This window comes from Macaca mulatta, chromosome 12 (genome assembly GCF_049350105.2).
Source record: "Macaca mulatta isolate MMU2019108-1 chromosome 12, T2T-MMU8v2.0, whole genome shotgun sequence".
Taxonomy (NCBI): domain Eukaryota; kingdom Metazoa; phylum Chordata; class Mammalia; order Primates; family Cercopithecidae; genus Macaca; species Macaca mulatta.
Genome location: NC_133417.1, coordinates 115,665,207 through 115,677,644, shown reverse-complemented (window position 1 = coordinate 115,677,644; position 12,438 = coordinate 115,665,207). Strand labels below are relative to the sequence as shown.

The window sequence follows — 12,438 nt, the reverse complement described above, 5'->3', positions numbered from 1 at the left end:
TCTAAATTCGTATCTTCACTGTCTGTTTAATACCGACAAATTAGAAAGAGAAACAACCATGACCTCTCATAGTCCATAAGTAATAATTAATTCTTCAGTTCCTTCTATAAACACTTATTAAAGCCCTTTTACATGCCAAGCATGGTGCTAGATCCTGAGAATAAAAATAAGACTGGGACACAGACTTGTCCCTCAAAAGCTCCCTCTTGAGAAGCCTTTCAGTTTTATTCTTAGAAGTGGACAAAAACGTGTATTTTCTACTCTCGAGATTGAACAATAAAGAATAACAAAAAGAACTAAAAATCTAAGAAGCTCAAGACCCCAAAGACTCAACCATAACAGGCTAAATCGATACTCCTCTCCAGCAGCTCTCCCAGGATGAAATGTGATCACCTATTAATGCACTTCACAAAATAAAAAACCCCCATGCCATCTTTCATCTCATAGGAGTTGACCCACACCCTAGGAATCACTTTAGATCCACCAATTTCTCAAGAGAACAAAAAGAATTACACTTTTTTCCCAGTCAATATTGTCTAAAAGGTCTGATGATCAAAACTGAACAAATTAACTTGAATAAAATTGTAAATATCCTCTACACATGTGACTACAAAGACAAGGTAAAAATTATGAAATCTCACATTAACATATTTTAGAAAACCAAATATTTTCTAATAACATATAAAAGACAAAAGCATGGTAAAATATATCTCGAAATGAATTTAGATTAATATTAAATGCTATAAATACATAAGGCATCATGTAAAAAATAGTAAGTCTTAAAATCTATGAAATTAAACCTCAAAAACCTATGAAATTATAAATCTATAATGTATAAATTCATACATTTATAAGTTATTGCTACTACCACACCCAATAAGAATGCCACAATATAATTACAAAAACACAGAGAAAAAATGTAAAGGCTCGTACCAAAGTTATATTAAAGTTATACAGGTTTAAAACTCAGGAATAATAAAATTTCTGAAGAACTCCTTATCAGAATCCAATTAATTGCTCAGCTCACCACCGTTCCTTCTTTTCCAAATCTTGAATATGAGCAGCTAAGAAAAGATGAGCCACATCAAAATCAAAGCAAACAAACTTCTGACTGTCAGAGCTTATACACAGGATGGCTGGAAACAGGATTGCCATGACCAGACCCAAGTCAACAAAGCCCTGTTTTAAGGAGATTAATCTTTTTCTTCAGACTTGAAAAAACCTGTGCTACGTCTGGGAAAATAACTACTCCACTACCTTGATACTGGATTCTGTGTTTCTTCCAGACCTAAGATAAGACACATTTTCTTATCTCCTCTAAGAAAAGAAATGGCTTCAAAGTTCAGGAGACAGGTCATACTGTAATACTAATAGGATGAGAGGCCTTGTCAGACCACCTGACTTAGAATTAGTATGTGGAGAAAAAAATAAAAATGTACTAGACACTTCAACTCCATAAACAAATTCTCAAAATCAATGTATTTCCTCAGTAAATACATTCCCTATATATCTTAAGTTTTAAGACTAAATATAACAACCATTTTTACATACCTGTTATATTATAATTCAGAATGCCATACCCCAGTTTAAATTAACCAGCAGAATTCTCCAAATTTTATCTGCATTTATATTTCAAGCCTGAAGAAAAAGACTGTCAAGGAATGGCTACCCTCTCAAACTAGTATGAGGAGAACTCAAATTAAATCCAGTTGAAAATAATTTGTGGCTTTAAAACTACTTCAAGTAATATTTACATATATAAATGTTATATGAAGAGTTAAGCTCAGCAACAAGCAGTAATAGGAGTTTTAATATTAAATATATAAAACATTCTTGAAATGAAGATAGAAAACAGCTACATGTTTGTATAGGTCAACTAGAAGCCTCAGAGCTGAGGTTTGACATGAATTCATTCTATTACAGTGGCTGAGTTATTTAACCTTTCTGTACATCATTTTCTCATAAGAAAATTGAGTAGGATTAATCATCAAGAAGAGTTCTTGGCCTAAAGATGTATCTCATCAAATGAGCTGCATGCAGAGGAAGAATATTTACAGTAATACATTTCAGAAGGAAGTTTCCAGGCTTACAAACCTACTGACATGGACTGATTCCCAATATGTTTTCTTTAACTGCTAACAAGTGTGCAGCACGCTAAGCTAGTCAGTATGTAGAAGCACACTCTATCCCTGGCTCTGTCATAACCTCATTCTATCCTCAGCCAGGTCTATTAATCTTCCTATTTCCCAGTTTATCTGAAAACTGCACAAGTCAGTGCCACAAAAATGGCAGGGATGTGTATGAGTTAATGAGAGAATATCCATCAAGCCCTATGATCCCAGAAGAGAGCACCAAAGGAAAACAAATTTGATTAAACCTCTCATGTCCCAAAGCTGATAGCCCTAGGAGAATTGTTAAGGAATAACTTGCGGGAGGGGGGAAGTGATTCTTTCTTGACCTCCTAATTTTGTGTATCTAATTAACTCATCATTTATGCATTTATTTATTCATTCAACGAGTTGAGTATCTTTTATTACATACCAGATACCCCATTAGGCAATGGTGAAATGAAATGACATGGTCCCAAGCCTCATGATACCTCATGGGAGATGCTAAAGAAATATAAATGAATTGGAGCTTTCAGTATATTAAGACAGCTTAGTAATCAATCTCACAATATAAAATTACAAATTTTATTACAATGTATGATTACAAACTCTGCAGGAATAAAGTAGGCCGTTTTGCTAGAAAATAATAGTGGAGAACAAAATTTAGATTGGGTGTTTAAAACAGTCCGAGGAAACTGAGATGTGAATGATTCATATTAATTAAATGGGTCATGTGGGAGGAAAAGCACCCCAGTCAGAAGGAACATCATATGTGAAGGCTTTGAGCTGGAAATTGATGATATCTTCCAGGAACTGATTGGTGAAACAGAAGGATATTGAACCAAGCAGGGAAGATTATCAGGAGAGATCTGAAAGGCAATCAGACTCCAGACCCTGTAGGTGTTGGCAGGGCATGTTAAGATATTGATTTGCCATTTATAGTGCAACAGGAAGTCACTGAAGGATTTTAACATGGAAAGTGAAATTATTTTATTAATGTTATGAAAAAGATTAATTGCTGTATAGAGATGCAGTGCATGCAAGGTAAGCCCACACAGGAAGTCAACTATGGTAGACCTGTTGGCTAGGTCTACCACCTAGATCCTATTTACGGGGCTAGTGCCCCCCTCTCCCAGCCACTGTGGGTGATGGTTGCTAATTGCTCACACCTAAAACCTTTCCCAGGAACTCACCCCGATTGAGGAGTGTTTCTTTAATCCATTATAGAGGCATGAGAGGCCAAACTCCTTTACCTCAAGAGTGAACAACTCTGCCATGTTGCTTGTGCTCCAGAACCTTCCCTGTGGATCAGGCTAAGGCTAGAGTATACTTGAAACCATGTATCGAATTTACTCAAGTGATGGAGTTAGAAGTCAAACTGAAGTAGATCAGAGAGTAACTAGGATGTTAAAAAATAGACAAAACAGCCGGGCGCGGTGGCTCAAGCCTGTAATCCCAGCACTTTGGGAGGCCGAGACGGGCGGATCACGAGGTCAGGAGATCGAGACCATCCTGGCGAACACGGTGAAACCCCGTCCCTACTAAATAAATCCAAAAAAGAAAAACTAGCCAGGCGAGGTGGCGGGTACCTGTAGTCCCAGCTACTCGGGAGGCTGAGGCAGGAGAACGGCGTAAACCCGGGAAGCAGAGCTTGCAGTGAGCTGAGATCCGACCACTGCACTCCAGCCTGAGCGACAGAGTGAGAGTCCATCTCAAAAGAAAAAAAAAAAATAGAAAAAACATGAGAAGAAAAGCAGCTAAGTAAAAGAATAGAAACTGGATGAGAATGTGGAGCCAAGAAGGGTTTTGTTTGTTGTTTTTATGTTTTTTATTTTTTGATGAAAGGTGACCAGGACACATTTGTAGGCTGATAAGCCTGCTCTACCTGAAAAAGAGATAAATTTGCATGAGAGAAAGAGTATAACCAAAAAGTGAAGACTTTGAGAAAGAGAGACAAGACGGCATCTAAAGAGCATGAAGAAGGATTGGTTTTTGATAGGAGTGGGGACCTTTGCACCCTTTTAACAGGAGGGTAGGAGGAGATATAGAAAATATATCTTCTCTTACTGAAGGTTTGCTGATTGGGTAGTGTGAAAATGGGAGCATGACCCTTGATGGTTTCTACTTTCAAATAAAGTAAGATGTAGACTTTTCAATTGAAGGTTGAAAAGTTTAAACTAATTTCTGTGAAGAGTAAGATCATGCTGTCATTAGAGAACCACAGCAGGAAAGCCAATAGTCTTGGGTTCCCATTTTAGATCAGTGACCATGAATTTATAGTGACATCAGAATGTCCATGCACATGGTTTTCTTCAGCCATTCTCAAATACAAGGGCGCATGCATAGAGATGGAGGATTTGGCACTAAAGGTTTGAGTTTTGCCAGGCCAGTTAGAAATTGGGGTGTGGAAGTTGAGGCTATCTAGAAAGGAATGATTATAATGATAGACCCTAGATTTTAAGCTAGATAAGAAAGAATGCTCAAAGAATTGTTACACTAGGAATACTTGAGTATATGAGATCAAAAAATAAGGGAGGAGGGAAAAAGGATGTTGGAATTTTGAAGGTGGTACAGTTTCTGGTAAAGAGTGGTCTAGATGTGACCAGCGGTTGGCACTGAAGTCAAAGGGGTGGCATAGGAATGGGATGGTTTACTAAAGCTGCTCTGCATCATACCTTTGGTTCACACAACCCTGGTACTCCATGATCAACCAAAATCTGCCAAAAAACATGAATTATCTTTACAAAAATACTTAGCCATCATTACATTACAAAGAAATCTGGATGAGTAAAGTGTGCTAAGTGAAACGCAAATATTTTCCCATTTTTCCCTTGGGGGGAAATGTACTTCACATCACAGAAATATTGGTTTAAATAAAGTTCTAAGAACATTTTCTTTTTGCTTTGTTTTTTAGGGCTTAATAGTACTAATGTGGCCTTGGACTTCTCTTAGTCAGCACAACTGATCAATCAGCATTTCACTGATTGCTTAATTCCTCCTTCTCTACATAAGAGGGGTAAAAGCCCTTGCAAAATGTGTTTGTTCTGTTTGTTATTCTGGACAAAGCCGATAACGAGTTGCAGCTGCTGTACAGAGTGTACTGCTTGCCGAGGCCATTGCTTTAACTTATAGATAGAAAGGAGCAGCCAGAGATGTGCCTCGGGCTGAAGCCAGTGCTGCAAATAGGACAGTGCTCTCAAGCTACAGTATATGCATTTCATTATCCAACAATTTGTTCCGGGAGGACATTTTGATTGGCCAGGCAAGAAATTCAAAATGAGAGACTTTTAAATATCACAACTCAGCTAAAAGAGCTCTTCTGTTTTCTGACCTGAGAAATTCACTTCTATCAGTCTCAATAAAGATGCTTGTAATATTAGGTGATGCAGACTCTGAACATGTGTCCCTCTGGACAGAGTGCACCCCTGATGATCTGAGTTTTGGGGCTATGCCTCAGGCTTCAGAATTCCTAGTGTGAAAGCTGCTTGCGTATCCACCCCTCCATCCAGCTGGGTTTTGTTCTGCTTTTCTTGTGTAACTAATGACTGTGAGTCAAAAAGATGGGAGGTCAACTACTTGCCCTTGACCATTAAATAGGTGTTTAAGCTAAGCTAACTGAGGAATAGCATCATTTTTCCATTTTGTGATATCATTTTCCATTTTATCCTAGGTTATTAACTAGGATGAGAAGAAAATAATAGTAGTCAATATTATAAAGTTTAAAAGAATACAAAGTAGTCAATATTATAAACAGAGACATATTTCTAGAATGGAATAATAAATGGTAGGGTTCTATGTTTTATTTAAAAAGGTTCCAAAATTACCCACTTACTGTTTTGTGACCTCGAACAAGTTGCTTTAACTCTGAACCTCAGTTTCTTCATATACAAAATGGGAATACACCACTACGAAGGTTTGTTGATAGAATTTAAACAGAATAAATTACGTAAAATACCTGGTGTTAGTAAAGAATTCTCTCAGTGACTCATAGCAAAAGTATAAATTGGTCTAGTCACTTTGTAGCACAATTTGTCATTATGCAGTTAAATGTAAAATGTGCATACCTTATGGCAATTACATTTTTTCAGGATGTAACTCAGAGAAATACTAAAACATGTGCACAAAATGATAGATACATACATAGATATATAGATATTCATTGCAGCATAAATGAACCAGTGGGAATAATATTTAAATGCATGAATGTTCTTTTCTCTTTGGAAATTATTTTTACTGACCTTCTCCACAAACTCACCTATTTCTTTCGGGTGGTTTGGAATTATTACAACAGGAAGGCAAAGAGAAAGAAAAAGTTAATATTTATCTTCTGGTAAGGCAACGGGATTTTGCAGTAAGAACATAGTGCTAACAAGTAGATTTAATCAGGGAGAGGGGAGTTCTTTAAATTCTTAAACTGCTTTAACTTATCATAACTCAATCTAGAGGATTCAGATTATATGAATTTTTCACATCTGGTGAAGTGGTAGGAAGAAGAATGGAAACACAGAAGTCAGATCAGATTATTTCCACTTCCACTTTCCACCCCTGATCCAGGGCCACTCTTTAAGGAAGTAAAGGAGTAGTGTCGCAGGAATGACAGCAGCAGGCCAGCAGATACGTATTCCTGAGACAGAGCCCATGGCATTCGGGGCCTGGGAACTGGCGACCCAAACTAACCTAAGTCTCACTGTGACAATACAGAGGTTCTGAGAGTACAGGAAAAATTAAGAGGCTTGGGGACAAGGTAGAAAACCACTGCAGGTAGATCATAACAGACAAGGGATAAATGACCGGACCCCCTAACACCCCAAAGAGCAGATGGCACCAGCACAGAGAGCAGACCAGCTCAGCTGCTCTGCAGATATCAAGGAGGACTCAGAGGATACATCAATCTGGTTACCCTTTCCTTCTGCACCACCAAATCATGTAAACTAAACAACCAGGTGACAGCTTGAAGAGGAATAGGTAAGCAGGTCAAACTCGGAAAAATGGAACAAATTGACCAAGCAAGGACAGGGTTACCTAAATGGAGTATTTGGACTAGCAGCATTGGACTCAAGACAAAATTTACCAGATTAGACTCATAAATCAGATCAGTTATTTAAAAAATAAATAAAATAAGGTACTTTTTTGCACATTTGAACCTACTATGGCTAATTTCAAATCTCGCTTGAAAATCATCAATAGAGATTATTACAAAACACAATATGCCAATTTGTGGAATATTTTGCAGCAGATGAAAAGATCAAAGCAGATATCTATACACTGAAAATAAGAGCAAATACTGACACGGCATTTATTGTATGACAGGCTCTGTTCTGAAAGCATCACAGGTGTTCCCCATGTCACCCTTCAGCAGTACTATGAGGCAGATTCTGTCACTACTCCCATTTTACATATGTGGAAAGTGAAGCACATAAGTGGTCTTCTTGAGGTTCCCCTACAAATTAGTCATGAAGCCTAAATAAAAAGAATTCTAAGACATGCCAGTGAGTGAGGAAAGCAATTTATACAACAATATACACAGTAAAACATTAATAAAACACACAATGTGCCAACCAGTACTATAATTTTTATCTGTAAGTGACTAGAAAAAGGTCTGAAAGGGTATATTAGTAATAAATTTTTCCTCTGATAGAGGGAATTATATTTTTCCCATAGGAAGATCTTAACCTTATTTGTAATGTTTTAATTTTTTCACATGGAGAACATAGCAATACACTACTCATGTTACTGAAACTTGATAAAATACATGAAGCTAAAATTGGGCATCTAAAAGCTTGATAATACATAATATGTATTTTCTACTTTATCTCCAATATGCTTATCGTGCAGAAATTATAACAAAACACAAGTAAATGTTTGGATAATTTGAAAGTTAATAAGTTGTACACTGTAGCCCTACCATACCCACTGATGTCAAAGGGCTGATTTTTAATTATGCAATAGCAATTAAATAGGGATCAATGTCATTACCTGAAAAAACACCAATACAGAAATTGTTATTGTAGACAAGATAATTTCTATTTAAAAAAGAAAATGAAGTAAATGATTAAAATTAAAATGCATAAGTATATCATTTTAATATATTAAATAAGTTTAGCTAATACAAAATTCAGTTCCCCTGAGTTCTCTTAAAGATCACTTGAACCTCCATTTGGGTTATTTCATGCAATCTGTAATATACAAAAGCAGGATATTTCAAATGTGGCATTATAATTATGTATGTATCTGCATAAATATTGAAAGAAATAAGAATACAGGTTTTATTATAATAGGAAAATAGGCCCTTATAAAGTTTATAATGACTTTTAAAACTTGAAGAACATATTAGAACAACACAAAAAATCTGAAAACGGTACCTTATTAATTTTGAATTTCATTAAGTAATTATACAACCTGTATTCCTACTTCAAATCCTGCCACAAACAAAAGTGGCTAATGTAGAAGAGATAATGAATCATTCTGTGCTCCCCAAGACCAGGAGGATTGAAGAACCCATATTTTACAGGAAGATAATCCATTGCTAATTACCAGAAAAACACAGTTAAGAGTTACGTGGTTTTAGCATAATACCTGATCTGTATAGTAGAGGATATATACATATATACAAATACATATATTTAACATTGTATATAGCCTGTAGTTCTATCTAATACAGTGTTGTTCTTTAGCCTTAAAAAATTCATAGTACTGGGGAGTAGTATGGAAGAGGAAACAGCACATGTCTTGTAGGATAACAAATTACTTGGAGTGTCTGCGCAAGGCCAGACTAAGCACAAATGCATCATCTGTCAACAGTACCTGGTGAATCACAACATCTCTGATCCTAAAATAATCATTGCTGTTTTATAATTCTCATATAAAATGGCATACTGTTCAAAGAAATGTGGTGGCTTACTACAAATCAATGGTATTACTACATTCACCTTGGAATCAGGCTATCATATTTGATTAAGACTGCAATTGAACAGCACTTGAACAGTACACCTGTAACACCTAGAAAGCATTCGGGTATGTCAGTGCTTAATACTTCAGAGGGCTGTTTTGGCAGATGTTATTTATGCTATTTATGTGTGGCAGACACACCACTGGAGGAGGATGGCAGTTCATGCTAGAGTGTAAAATCCCATACACAAAGCCTTTGCTAACCCTATGCCTGTGTCTCCAACCAGACTGAATTAGACAACTTCATTCCTCCAGAAGACACAGCAAATGCAAAAGAAAAAATATTATTCACATGGAAAGAGTTTTACCAATTTTAGCTGGGTGTTTTCCCTTTTCTTATCACTAGCCCTTCTCACACTCATTGGTTTGAAAATTAACCCTTAGCAATGTACTGTAAACTGAACCTGCTGTTGATTTAAGGAAATAGAAATCCAAAATTCATAATTCATCCTTAGCTAATATATAATATCATTCTGCAGCTTATCAGCATGTCAAAGTACAAAAGCTTAAGAAATTCCCATTAAAATGTGTCTGGTATCATTAAGGAAGTGAATGGTGGACTTTATATCTTTTTGGGTTTCTGATGTGTTCATGAATATGGCATAAATTCATGAGTGACTTTCAACTGATTATATCTCTACCATGTGAAACAGTGAAATCACCACATGGGCTTCTTTCTTTTCATGTTTATTTATCTTGTACTATTTAACTTTAAGAAGTAATCTAAATTTTTTTAAGGTTTCCAGACAATAATTTATTCTTATGTTCTCTCTCTCTTACTCTCACTTCTCTCTTAATGGATATAAGATCTATCAGGCAAATTAAAGTGTTCTCTACAAGTGTTATTTATGACAGTAAATATCCACAGTTGGTATTTGTAGTTCCAGTGTTCTTTGAAGATCTACTAGCTCAATTTGGATTGCCAATCCATGGGGCTCATATCTAAAGAAGTACCTAAACGCGGCCGGGCGCGGTGGCTCACGTCTGTAATCCCAGCACTTTGGGAGGCCGCGGCGGGTGGAAAACGAGGTCAGGAGATCGTAGCCATGCTGGCTAACACGGTGAAACCCCATCTCTACTAAAAATACAAAAAATTAGCTGGGCGTGGTGGCAGGCCCCTGTAGTCCCAGCTACTCGGGAGGCTGAGGCAGGAGAATGGTATGAAGCCGGGAGGCGGAGCTTGCAGTGAGCTGAGATGGAGGCACTACACTCCAGCCTGGGCGACAGAGCGAGACTCCGTCTCCAAAAAAAAAAAAAAGAAGTACCTAAACACGATTTAAATCAAAATACATACATATATTTTAAACTATCCAGAAAAAAAAATCGAGGTTATTAGTAACTAGAGAACTGATTTTTCTCTCCAACTTGAAAATTGTATGCAGTTTTAAAAAATTGTATATGCATAGTCATTTTGCAGGAACTTAATCTCCATGTAGTCTATTCAGGATAAATTTAACTTAATGCATGTATGATAAGTCTGAAATAGACTTGCATTGGAAATGGCAGGATATTGTCAACAGACCTGAGCATGAATCCCAACTTTGTCACTTAGGAGCTGAGTGAATATGGACGTAATCTCTCCAAATATGTTTTCTCATCCAAGAAATGAAGGTCATAATAGCACCTCCCTCATAGTTGGCACCCACTTTAGATGGTCTGTAGGTGGGCACCAATCTGACTTGGAAAAGCAGGAGTTGTGCTGCGTAGAACTTTACCCAATAATGAGGAAGTTTCAATGTCATTATCAAAAAAACTAAAGAAGGAAAAAGGGAGAAGGGACTAAACTTTTTTAAGTACATGTAGTAAGAAAGAGAAAGTGTTATAGCTGGGATAATGTTTTTGAAATATTAACAGATGTATTTTCTTCCCCAGGAGTCCTTGTGTTTCCTACCTTACCCATTGAACCAAACACCAGCATTCCTTATTTCCAGAGGAGAGGGTAAATACATTAGAGAATCACATTGTCATTCATCAGCTTTGATCTTCAAATCTGGCTTTTTTAAAATCAGTAGCTGAGACCAACCTGGAATGCTAGGCTTTCTGGTATTATTGTGAAAAAGGGGATTTGTGGTTCCAATGAGCCAGAGCTCAAATGACTCGATGTAGTATTTATAGTATAAAACTTAAAGAAGGGATGAAACATAAGGTTTTTTTAAATGCGAAAAGGTAGATAGAAAGCTTTTAATGTGTGGAGGGCTTGGGAGGGGAACCAGGTGAGAGAGATTGAGCCTATTGAATCATTCTGACAGGGGTAGATGCCTAACCTGCTCTCAAAACATAGTCAGAAAACAGTACAAACTCTTGGGAAAACCACTCACTCAGCATAGCACCAAAGCAGCATGGCAGGCATGGTGGAAGGACCACCACAAAAGCTGGGGAATGTTTTAGGCAGATGAACTTAAGAAGCCTCCTAGAGTTTCAGAGTCTACTTTCTGCATTATAGAACGTAGCCATGAGTTCTTGAGCATCCCCTGAGGAAAGACAGGGAAGTGCTCAGCGGGCCTAAAGAGAGCCAGAGTTAGGGCATGAGGTGTAGAGCCTGAACATCTAGCCCAGAGGCCTAGGCAGGCCCATGCAAACCCAGTACGCCAGATGCTACACATGAGGTCCACAAGCTAGAAGAGAACTGCTATGTCTCAGCAAAAGCCTACAAGGACCAGAGAAGACTCAAGGAACAGGACACTCCTCCCCTCCTGCCAGGATGACCTATAAGCCACCCAGTAACTTAGATCATCTATGAGGATAATCAAAGAAGGGGCCAGGAAGAGAACGTAGAATTTGATTGAATAAACTAGATGTGACTAAATTAAATTGAAACAGCAAAAGTAACTGTTTTCAGCCAACTGAACAAATGGGGACTTGACCTAAGTTAAGTTCAGTAACAGAAAAATAAAATGTTTCATTTCTGTATACCTGAGTTATGACTGTAAATTTTAAACCCATTACAATGTCTTGTCAATTATATATTTCCATGTCAAGTAGATTCACTGAGACCTCTTCAAAATTTACTGCCTATTCCTTCTAAGATACTTTCAAGTTAACAAAAACATGCAATCAATGCTACATACTGCAGTCAATAACTGCCACAGTGGGACAATCCTAGAAATGTACAAATCTGGCCCACAGCGATATATAGTAATGATTTTGAGGCGTTGTTACAGGAGTGGATGGTCATTTATCTTTCCAGAGTGAGTTTGCATTAAGCAGAAGAGAGACGAAGTGATTATTACGGTTCCTCCTCTTTCAAAGGTGCCCTTCATCCCTCTCCCAGCACAAGTGAAGATACACCAGAAGGAAGCAGAACATCCATCAATCACTGCAGGGCTGGCTGCATGCCTAAGCAACATGTGCATCCATGAGCAGTCCCTGGCAAGCAGTCTCT

At 37.4% G+C, this 12,438-nt stretch overlaps 1 protein-coding gene across 5 annotated transcripts in view; it reads right to left on the bottom strand.

Moving 5' to 3' along the window:
- CPS1 (carbamoyl-phosphate synthase 1) overlaps positions 1–12,438 on the bottom strand; it is a 156,631-nt gene that overhangs the window by 129,720 nt on the left and 14,473 nt on the right. Inside the window, exon 1 of one of the 5 annotated variants that reach the window (XM_077957512.1) lies at positions 1,258–1,272. The exons of 2 other annotated variants lie outside the window; for them this stretch is intronic. The gene's annotated coding sequence lies outside the window, so the exon portion shown is untranslated. Of the gene's footprint in view, positions 1–933; positions 1,138–1,257; positions 1,273–12,438 lie in introns of those variants that run through there. 2 more of the 5 variants (XM_077957510.1, XM_077957509.1) reach the window with 2 other exon arrangements.